This window comes from Genypterus blacodes, unplaced genomic scaffold (assembly GCF_046128005.1).
Source record: "Genypterus blacodes isolate CSIRO-AG114 ecotype Tasmania unplaced genomic scaffold, CSIRO-AGI_Gbla_v1 ptg000067l_1, whole genome shotgun sequence".
In the NCBI taxonomy this organism is placed as follows: Eukaryota; Metazoa; Chordata; class Actinopteri; order Ophidiiformes; family Ophidiidae; genus Genypterus; species Genypterus blacodes.
In genome coordinates this window covers 13,782,963-13,794,787 of record NW_027466879.1, presented here as the reverse complement: position 1 = coordinate 13,794,787, position 11,825 = coordinate 13,782,963, and positions in this window count along the sequence as shown.

Here is an 11,825-nt window from a genome sequence, read left to right as displayed (position 1 = left end):
TACTGTTTACTCTGGCTTCCTCTTCAGCCTTTCCTAGAAAAGTAGTTACTCAAGCCATAAAAGCAGCTGAAAGCAGATCAAAGACTTTGGCAAGGCTGTTATTAGAAAAGCGTCTACTTTCAGATCTTCAGCTGCTCTGTTTGTATGGCTGTGGCTTTGTAAACAGTCCAGAGTCCTGCCATTATCAACAATCAATTTCTACTAATATGTCCTAAACTAATAATGACAAATATCCTTTAGGTTACGATGGATAGTTCTCTCAAGGTCAAGGAAGTTAGATTATAAGAGACAAATGTACAAAGAAAAGCATGTTGTGGGTGCTATGGGTCCTAGTTTAGTATAGTCATAATAATAATAATCTTATACCAAACTGACCCTCAGTACCGAGGTTCTGTTTCTTTTTCTTTTTTGAATCCATCAATGACACACAAAACTATTCTTCAAAGATTTAGTTTTGCATTTTTACAGCTTTTTTTTTTTACAGCCCTCTCCTCCCTAAAACAGATACCAGATATCCTCTCTGTGTTTCAAGGCTGTAATAGAACAGATTCATTTCAATTCAACAAAAATCTGATGCCACCGACCTTAAAATGTTTTGAACTCTCTGACCCACGGGTTGACATGTACAAGTGTGGGTCAATGAGCACCGGGCAGGCAGGGACTTGACACACACACACCCATGTACACACACACATTTTCCTCCTACAGTTACTCAGTCATGAGGAACGATATTTTACCAGGAGGGGCAACTTCCAGGAAGCATGAGGCCCACATGAGGTCAGCTTGTTTACAAACATCAGTGTTAGAAAAATACTTCTCATAATCACCTTTGTGTGGAAGTTGTGTTGAGTTTCCTCACAACTGAGTGGGTGTGGAATCATCTCTATGGTATGAATTGTCTTCAGTGTTCAGGAAGTCACATAGAGTCCTGGTGCCCATCCCTCATCTCTCAGTTTTGAGTCTTAATTTCCGTTAAAGGTATTCAAAAATTTAATAGTGTTCATTCATTAACTGTGAATGACAGTGAATACCTTGTTGCTGAATAATTGGAATAGCTGTTATTCATATAAATGGTGAATGTATGTAGAAAGTTAACATATGGGTCACTGCACGTGTCAGAAGTGTGATCAATCACAAAGACTGCATGCTCAAACTGATTGATTGATATGTCAAGAACACTTGCTAATGACAAAGTGTCATGCATGGGAAGACTGTTCTTACTGACTGCCATTTACAGACAAGGCTGCCGCAGAGGAGGCCACTGCCCCCTCCAGCAGGTCCTGGCTGTCTTTCATACCATCTCAGCACTGCCCCCCTACTGACCTGTTCCTAGGCTGAAGTGGTGGCGGACAAACTAGGGCTTTGGAGGTGGCTTTGGACAGACCTGGAGGGACAACAGCTGACGAAATGCAGCAGACCAGAGCCCAGATGCATAACCTAAAGAAGGCTCTGTCTTGTACTACTAGGAGCACACTTTGTCTCAGCAAAAAGGCAATTGAGAAAAAATGTGAAGTGCCACTGACATGACACTAATGACAACATGGGCAGACTGACGACACAAATCCTCCAAATGTGGATGCAGCCACCCCTGCAATGCTACGAACTGCAGTGTTTCATGACTTCCTTGTTCCACCATTAGTGCTGTTTTGCATGAGGCCACGGCTGTGTAATCATCTGGCATGTACGTATATATGTTATCCACTAGATGGCAGCCTTAGAATAGCTGAAATATTTTGCTAGGGGTTTTTGACTCTGAAAAAGTGTCAATTACTAACCACTAGAAGGCAGTATTGAACATAAAAATGCATGAAATCATGCAGCATGTCCTTCTTTATATAACAAATTCATCCCATTGAGGCGCTCACACACCTGTACAACACAACAGCCCTGCATCTCATTAGATATTCATATCATAATAAGCCGGAGATAATCAAGGTCTTTTTTTTTCATTTTTAAAGGCCCAATAAGTAATTTTGATCATATGAAGTGCAGATATGTTCACATGTATAATTGTGCACTTGACTCATTTACAATAAAGACATTCAATGTGTTTCTTGGTTGATAATAACTCAAATACAGGCCTGTTAACAAACATGACTGTTAACAGTAATTTAACAGCTTCAGAAAACGTGAATAACAATTGAAATTGTTAGTCAGTGTAACCCTTTTATTATATTCCAGAAAATAATTAATCAGATTATCATATATACTTCTTATAAATTGACGGCTGGTTGCTTATGTTACTTTTTAAATACGATAAAATGGCACTTTGTTTATCTTTTTAGATCTAAGGAGAATGATTTTGTTTCATTTAGCTGTGAAGCAGTAAAAAGTTCAAGTTGTGTGATGCAAGCTAGACACCTTTAAGTGCCTTCTCAGATTTTTTTGTAACCTTTTCCCACAGTCACCCTGTCGACCTTCTGAAATCTGATGAGATAAAGAACAACTTTAATGAACGTTGTCTGAAAGAGGGGATTTCTCTGCTTTTTGAGTGAATGGTACTTAGCTCCATTGCTAAATCTAATTGGTTGTGAAAGCTAAGCCCCCTTTGTCTTTCCACCAGTGACATTGATTAGGATTTTCTAATACCAAGCCAGAGGGGACTTAAGTTGATCCAATTACCTTTGGCTGCCATTATCTTGACGCAACCCCGGGGCCCTTCCACTTTGTCTCTAGCATTGAAGATCTGGATCGGTGGACAATGAGTGGCACACAGCCTGGCTGCTCTGGGGACCAAAAGTTTGGTTATGGTAATATACTTTCCTAGTCTCCATGGCTAGACTGAGGGTAACTTTGGATGGGTTTGATCTAATTAATCTGTGAGAAAACTCGGGAGCGATGAAGACCAAACAAAGTCTGTTTGACAGGAAGTGGTTTGTGTGACACACTGGATAGATTCCCACCGCTTTAAGTAAGCATAATACTTCATTTAGTGTAGATGATTGATGAACTGTGGAAGTTTTTGTAGGCTGGGTTTGATTTTAAGTGGGGAAGCCAAAGACTACAACAGACAATCAGGGCCACTGTTGAAAAAAAAAAAATAGATTCAAAGAATAAAGTCTCAATACAAGGCCCATAAAGTTGGAACAACAAATCATTCCAACTTTATGGGCCTTGTATTGAGACTTTGAGGCAAATGGGAAAACTGGCAGCCTATGTGTCAAAATGAAGGATCTGGATCTGGAGGCTCAGGTGAAGTTAATCTTCAGTATCAAAGAATACAAAACTACTAAACTAACTACTGCTAACTAAATCAGACAAATAAGACTAAAAAGGCAGATAATGTATGACAGCAAATAGAAACCAACTGTACTACTTATTAAATGTGCATTGTTAAATATCAATAGAGCACAAATAGTCTGAGCTGACACCATAACAAACTCCACAATTTCATAAATGATATTTATATCATTTAGTAGTGAATACTGAGCTGCACTTCCTACTTAAGACTCTATTGCTTAAATTGTTTAACCTGTTTCCCATCCTTTCCCCTGTGCTGTATATATCCTCTATATGACAGGAATAGAAAGTAGAAAGTAGATTAAATGGGTCTGGGCCTTTAAATTTGATTGAGGCTGGCAGTATTATTTCAGAGCAAAAGCAAATTTCTGCTGATTATCTAGTGGGCTACATTGTATTTCCCCCATATTCATCCTGGTTGAGTAATGCCACTGGGTGAAGTAGAAGCAGCTGGAAAATCAATGAATATCCCAGTATACTGTATCAAAAGACAAGTGGGATTCTTTATTGTAAGACTGATTGAGCTCAGCTTCAATGTGCATAGATCTTGCATCCTCTTCGTACCCATGCAGAGCCAACAAACACAAAATAGTGGTTAAAGATAGATATAAACATAGATGTTGGTCATATTAACACAATCTGTGAGTGATTACAGGACTTGCGTAACCACCCTGCAGTCACCCTGGAGTGTGTTAACACCAAACAGAAAAGCTGGTGAAGAAAGTCAGAAAATAAAGCCTCAGATATTGTCTCTCGGGTGTTGGTGGAGACCGGACTCTTTGCCTGTCACCCATATGTTTGGGTTATTCGGCCTTAAAGCGGGATTTCATTCTTGCATTTTTAGATAATAATTCTCTTTCTCCCACCCAGATGCCCACAGCCTCACCTATCACTGCACTATGAGTCTAACCCCCGTGCATCACCTGAGAGAACCAGAACAGCATTAGACAGTGCATTTATCCCACCTAATACATTTTCCAGTTACAAACCATCTTGTCAAACACTTACTTTCCCTCCCTCCAGGTCCTCTTTGATACACCCTCTGTGCTACTCTGTCAGCCTATATCTCCTGCGGTCCAAAGCTGTGATGCCAGATACCCTGGCAGAGGCCGCACAGTTTTCTGATAAGACAGAAAAAGATAATGCAGCTCCTAATGTCCACTCTGACATTCAGTGTGCATGCTGTGTCTTAACACAAATATACAAAAGAGATAGATGAAAAGGAAAAGAGGGTAAATAAGGCATTCAACACATTTGTAATTAAAAGAGCGCCAAGTAACATTGTTCTGATTTATCATTCCACTATTTCTCTTCAGCATATTGTTTGTGTTTTTATTGTCAAATAGACCAACAACTCTTTATTCCTTTTTTGATTATGTGGCACTTGATGCTCATGGTGGGTCCATAGAGAACATGCACACACGTTCAAAACAATCACACAGCAGCATCCACCAGGGGAAATCTACAGCCGATGGACAGGGTAACATCTGGACCACGCTCGCTCGGTGACAGATTGCAGACTAGGAAACTGTCCAAATGGGATCACAAATGAAGAGGGTAAATGAGACAGGCTCCACAGGAGAGAGGGAGAGGTCAACACAAAAAAAGGAAGAGAAAGTGGAGAGAAGGTACAGACCTGAACGCTCCATGAGTGGACGTTTGAACGTTACTTTCCTAAACACTCTCAAAATGCTGCATAGGTTTAAATAGAAAGCGTGCAGTAAAGTAGTGTTAGTGCAGAAACTGTTTGTTTGTCTTTTGATTGTGTCACTCATTTCCACCTCCTCCCATCAGCCAATCTGCTTGTTTGGGTTGCGTGTTGGCAACTTTGATCATGGATGTTGTTGTGAAATTCCATATAGGGAACTACTGTGAAGCTGTGCTGCGGCTCAAAGAGTTCATATTATTGACACGTTATGTAACAGTTTAAGTGCACTGTCTAACAATTTTGTCTCGTTTTCAATTTCACGTCTGTGTAGTTTGGGTTAGAATAAGGAAATACTGTTTTTGTTATTTAAGCTTGAGAACATTAGTTAAGCTGCTGTAGTTAATGATTTATTGTAGCCCTGTGGACATGTCATAACAATGTCGGGTGTAAAACTGTTACATTTCAAGGTTCATTAGCAGGAGCCACTGGTTTGTATGCACAATCACACCGGGGAAGTTAGACACACCACTTTTACGCCCTCAGGTTACATTTAATGCAGCCACAGTGGCGAAAAGAAAACCCCACAGCAATAAATATTCATATCTCAACACACTGGCCGCTAAACTTCTGCTTTTCAGCTCTGTGGTCCTGTGCGTCACAGGGAACAGACTCCAGTCTACAACCAAAGGCATACATTTGTGGTGCCATACACACACATGTTAAAGGAAAGCGCATATTTTGCCTGAAGTCACACTGGTAATGTAATTGCAACAAAAACGCACACAAAATTGTAATGATGAGAGAGAAAACTCTTCTGCAGGAGCGTGTTCATGAAAGGAAAGTCTGTCGTCCCTGTGTGTGTGAATGCGTGTGTGTGTGTGTGTGTGTGTGTGTGTGTGTGTGTGTGTGTGTGTGTGTGTGTGTGTGTGTGTGTGTATGTGTGTGCTTGTGGTCGGCCAGGATCATCAAACACATGACAGTTACATAACTAAACATAATCTCCTGAAGTTCATGTAGATGTACTAAAGCTAAATAAACAAGTCTTTGTCAAAAGAAAAAGAAAAGTAAGCAAAAAGAGCGATTTCCCCACAGCATCCTTGTTATGACCAAAATCACTTGAAGACGCATTATGTCATTATGTGGTGACTCTGATTTCCCAACTCATAAATTGAAATTTCCCAGGAGGAAGCACAAAAACACATGAAGGCCTGCAAATGTGGAACAAATGGGCCAAAATGAAACGCCAACTACTGAAGATACGCTATCGTGTCATCTATGTGTTCCCCTGATGATATGAAGCTCCTTATCCACAAACATGAGATCATGCAAATCATCAAAGAGAACGTGGATCTTCAGTCAGCGTCTCATGTCACAATCACCAAAATCTTTTTCTTTTCAACATCTACCCTCAGTTATTTGAAGAAGGATGTTGCAGTCACACAGCTTTATTCTCATGTTGGTGGTAAGTTCTTTGAGAAAGATAGATGTGTCTACTACTGTCTACGGTCTACTGTGCATCCAAAGTTGATATGGGGCAGCCATGTTTGCTTCAGCAGCTCAACACACAACAGACCAAAACAACAAATTTTACAATCAAGACAAATGAATGACAAAAGACTCAACAGATAAAGTTTTAAGAACATTCACCTGGGAAAAAGCGCAAAGTGCATTTTATTTCCTGTTAAGCAAAAGCAGCTAAGCAGATCCTGTTTGTGATCTTTAGTAACGCCACGCTGACTGTTGACATGAAATTTGTGCCCCATTGTTGACCTGCAGTCCGGAGACTTGAACTCTAAAATACATCAACAGTGGCCTGAACAGTAGACAAAACAAGAAGCTGTAGAACAAACAAGTTACAGCTGTGTCGGATATTGCGTCAACTGCTACAAAAACTCTGGAAATGCACGTGACTTGATCTACTGATTGTTCCAAGCTCGTATCAACATACTGTAAGTATACTAATGTTACTAGGATTTCATGTACTTTTGTCTTTTTTAGAGGTCAAAGCATTAAGGCACATGATCATATATTATATACACATGGAAATATGACCACAATAACCTTGACAGCTGTGTATGCATATAACTAGGAATCGATTGTCGGATTCATTTTCACTTGTTAAGTCAGGATTTGTGTTTAAACTTAATATAAATATTGGAGAATGGCTGTCCAGTCCTCATATGACCCAGCTGTTTAATATAAGGTGAAATCCGGCCTGTGTTGCTGTTTTTTAGGATCATTGCAGCACACAGAGGTTGATCTGAAACTTGGGCTGATTCTTTGGCCGAACGCTGAGAGAGGCTACAAACTAACATTTAACAGCTCCCCTTCCTCATGTGACATATCCGAACAATAGGACGCCCAACCCAAATGCAGATGTGAAAGTCTGAGACCAGGGGTTGACCTTCGTTTTTCGGCACAAATCCTTAAACAACACTTCTATCAGATGATTCTATCGGACATATCCGGTGTAACTGATCATGTTCATGGCACCATAGCTTGAACCGATTGATTATGGTTATCGTGATCTCAGTTCAAATTGAAACCATGATAATATAATATCTACATGAGAAACATATTATGACTCCTTAAACTGGAATTCAATTGTAAAGGACGTTTCGAAGGCAAAAGTATTTATGATGAATCTGCAGGAATGATTTTGACTGACCCAGCTAAGGGATTGTGACTGTTTCCTTAAATATAATCCCTGTTAATATGTCAGATTGTTTGTCTACCTTGTCTATGGTGTGGTCACTTATAGAGCTCATAAATGGCCTTTTAAAGGCAGTGAGCTTTACAGGGAGGTCAAAGGTTAAAATGTCTGGCTGCAGGAGCTGGAGAAAAGCAGGCCAAATGCACAACAGTAGTATTGGAGGTTACTGTTGTTTCAGAGGGTCTTAGTAACAGTAAGTAAGTGTAATAGTTTATGTTTCAATGTAAGATTCTGGTAAAAACAGTTGAAATTTCCATATGATAATTCTATTATTTGTTGCATTCATTATTATCTAATCAAATGGTGAATAAATGACTGTTATGTCTATGGCGATACGTCAGTTACTGGCTCTACTTTTTTATGAAGCCTTTGTTCTGATGGGAAAATTACGACAGACTGCAATCAAACATGAGGAAGGGTAATGGGTCACGCATGAACAGTCCTCAGATGGTTGAGGAGAGTATTTGGACTCCTTCCATGTCCCCCCTGATAGAGGTGGCCCAGGAAATAAACAGGAAATACATCATCTAACAGATTGTGCCCACGGGAGGAGAGGAGTTTCCTGTTGGTCAGGAATGTTGTGAACACAACAACACTGTGACTGTACAAGTTAGTCGCAACAAGTTACAAGGGGTTTAGAGACACAATCAGGTTCAGGACAGGGACATTTACTCAAAGGGAATTTGGGTGCTCGACTAAAGTCATAGCAATACATCAACTTGGATCAGTGGCTCTCCAAAAGCAGAAATGATTCGTCCACACCCTAGCCTCAGTTTTTCATTTTTTATTGTGGGATTATGTGTTTCTGCAATAAGCCTCCAACTGAGCAACACACGAGTGAAATCAGCCTCAGAAATGAAACAATTATCCCCAGTTTGACATTGAGAGTGAAGTCATGTTGTCAGCTGATTTCCAGCGGTCCAAAGGGAGACGCAGGAAATTGAACTTGGAACTACTGAGGTGTTGATGAAGGCTTAATGCCAAAGTACATCAGCCTGTCACAAAGAGCGGCAGAATCAAATTGATTAATGAAGCATTATTCGCAGATGTGAAATTAAACCTAATGGCACATCCAATCCATGAAATTAGAAACACAATCACTTGCCAAAGGACTAGAAACACTTTCTTTTAAAGCTCAAGCATTGATGGATTTATGGTGTCCCAGTTGAAAAGTGTGGTGGAAAAACAAGGGAATATTTATTGTACCAAAGGCAAGCAGGTTGGAAATCCGGACAAAGAGTTATGTGGTACTTGTACTTTATGATTGCAAGATAAATTATAGTGATGATTGTGTACCGGTGATCATTTTTGGGACATTAACTGTAGGATGATTCATATATTTTGTGGGGACATAAATCTGCAGTACTTTACCATGAGGCCTGCTGAACCGTCCTGCAGAAGTTATGAAAGATCTGTCAGTATAAAACAGAGCACAGTTTAGATAAACTAATGATTAGGAATGAACTATTAGGGATGGACACTATAATTTGGTTCTCACAATCCATTAAACTGTATGTAGAAGACCAATTCCCACCAGGCTTGAAACTAGGAAGCACCAGGATTCATGGACCTTTGTAAAAGTTCCAGCCTGAGGATTACGCAATCCTCAAGACAGACTTTTGGTTTGTGTTTATGTTTGAATTCCTGGAAAGCAAACTTTCCGGCAGAAAAATCTTTCCATGACTGCTCCCTCTTTGCCTTCCTTGGATCAGGATTCTCCTCCATGAAAGGTTCTTGCTGTCAACAAAAGGATTGTGCTGCTCGGTCACATGGATTACTCCTGGACAATTTGATTATGAGTATAGAACAAGTCCTCAGTCTGAAGACGCGAATTAAAAAATGGCTCTCCTTCGCTCCAATCGCATTAGTGCTGCACAGAACTGCCAATAAAGAAGCAGTCTATGGCAGACCAGTTTGACTTTTATTGGCTAAACAAATTTGATGAAAGTTTGTGGTTTTGACCTTTTTGCAAGGTAGAACTTGAGGCACAGAGAGAGACGGGAGACTGAGATGGAAAGGACGATTCTTCTTCAAAGCGTTTCTTCAAAACAACACGTGAAAGCAAGACATCGATCATAAGGTTTCTATTCATTCAGTTAGTTACTCAAGCGGTGCTTTAGGATGTGAGCTACTTTTTCTTTTCTGTGGAACTATATTTCCTATTTCAAATTTCTCTTTCACAGTAAAACTGCATGAACAGATTAGATCCATGACACCAACATGTCCTGGAGACATGCTGTGTTACAAATGACTTTGCTCATTGCGTGTGATTTGCACATTTCTGATGTTGTAAACAGAAATCAGGCCAGTCCAAATGTGTAAACATCTAAAATGTTCTTTACATGAGAGACCGACAGAGCAGAGAGAGAGGGTAGAATTCATCATGATGAATCATCGTGAATGATGCACCTTAGTATAGACTGTACAAGTCTCTGGATATCTACAAGTAGGATGGAACACCATCCCTCTAAAATACAATCCATTGTTTTGTGTTTTAATGATGATGGTGGAAAGTATTAGTTCTTCTTTTCCTCACCTGGTGGGCTTCCCTTAGAAAGCAGATGAAGCAATGAGTCATGAATACCAAGAAAACAACAGACTCTTACTAAATTCAACCATATAACCTATAACTTTAATTCATAAAGTTCATTTTGGTCTTCATTTAAATGAACTATTTACTATCAGAGGAAGCAAACCACTAAGGGCAGATGAAGGGCAAGAAGTCAGCATGATGATAGAGGAGGTATATTCTTCATGAAAATATAACGAATCCCATCTTCCCATCTTCCAGGTGGGATTCATCAAAGAATCCATCCCTCCAGCTTTTCATGTTACCGTTTACTGCATATTTACCACATCATTTGCAAAGATAATCAAAAATGTGTGTGAGGAAGCAGTGAAATGCATTCGTCATGGTGCAGGCAGGTGCTCAGTCAGCACATCGAGTCATCCCACAGCACCTACACAAACAGTTCAATCTAAGTAACATGGAAGTTATGATCTGTATCGTGTTGAAAACATAAGTGAAGAAATCATGAAGTTGTTTAGTTTCATTTCACTTCATTTGATAGTTGGTAACACATATTTGTACAAACAATGAATATGAAACATGGACATTAACGCTTTATTTTTAGTTTCTTTATTTTCCTATTCCATTATGTGAGAGTGGAGTGGAGAGCAGCTGGATGTAACAGGGTGCACTCTTGGCACCAGGAGCACCCTTAACTTAACGCTGTGAATATAAGTCAAAGGTGTTAATGTTGTGATTTATGGGGAAAGAAATCGTAATATCTTCTCCTAAATCCAGGAAATTGCCACAGCAAAAGCAATGATTTTGACTGCAAAACTCACATCAAAGTGTGAAATCCTGGGGGGTCTGAAGAATGAATTGGAGCTTTAAATCACAGTGGTTACAATGCCTCTTTGAAAACATTTTGGACACACAATGGGGGTCATCTTCCTGGTGGTTGTTTTTTTATCTGTTTGAAATGTTATTAGCTAGGTTAATTTGAAGGTTTATTGTTTTTACCTCTTTGCTGCATCCCCTTCTACACCCATACTCGACCTCTGGGCCTTATAACATAATCCTACTGGAATTTCTGTGAGGGTAAACCAACAAATACATGTTAGGTGGTGGTCTGGTCTGGACCTGGCTTAACTGCTGCAAACACTGATTGGACAAACTGTTTTTCGATTATTTCACATTTCAGATTTAATGAAGCTCTGAGCCACCTCATTATGTCGACAGAGTAAAAAATGCACATCAGACACTTTGTGGTAACCCTTAACCTTGGCTCCATGCACACATGTGTGTGTGTTACCAGTTAAGTACAGTGTTTTGCTTAATAAACTAATGCATTCTTCATAATATCCTTAGCTACTTTTTGTGTATGTACCTTGTTCTTTTTGATATTTAGGGAAATAAAAAAACAATAATATAGCACATCAGCTTTGCTTCTCCTGAATCACTTTCTTCACTAAATCTGCAAAGGAAGGTGTTTAAAAGTCATGTTCTTCCAACTGGGAAGCGGTGTCGTCACTGCTGTTACATAGAGGCCACATGGGGTCGGGTTGTGACCAACAGCTTATCCAGCATTGGGGTACCCAAAGGTACAAAGAATGGACATTGAAGGACTGCATGATACGAGTCCAGCTGACTCACAAAGGGACAGATAGAAGAACGACACAGTCAGCCACTAACATGAGAAACCACCAGTCAGCAAA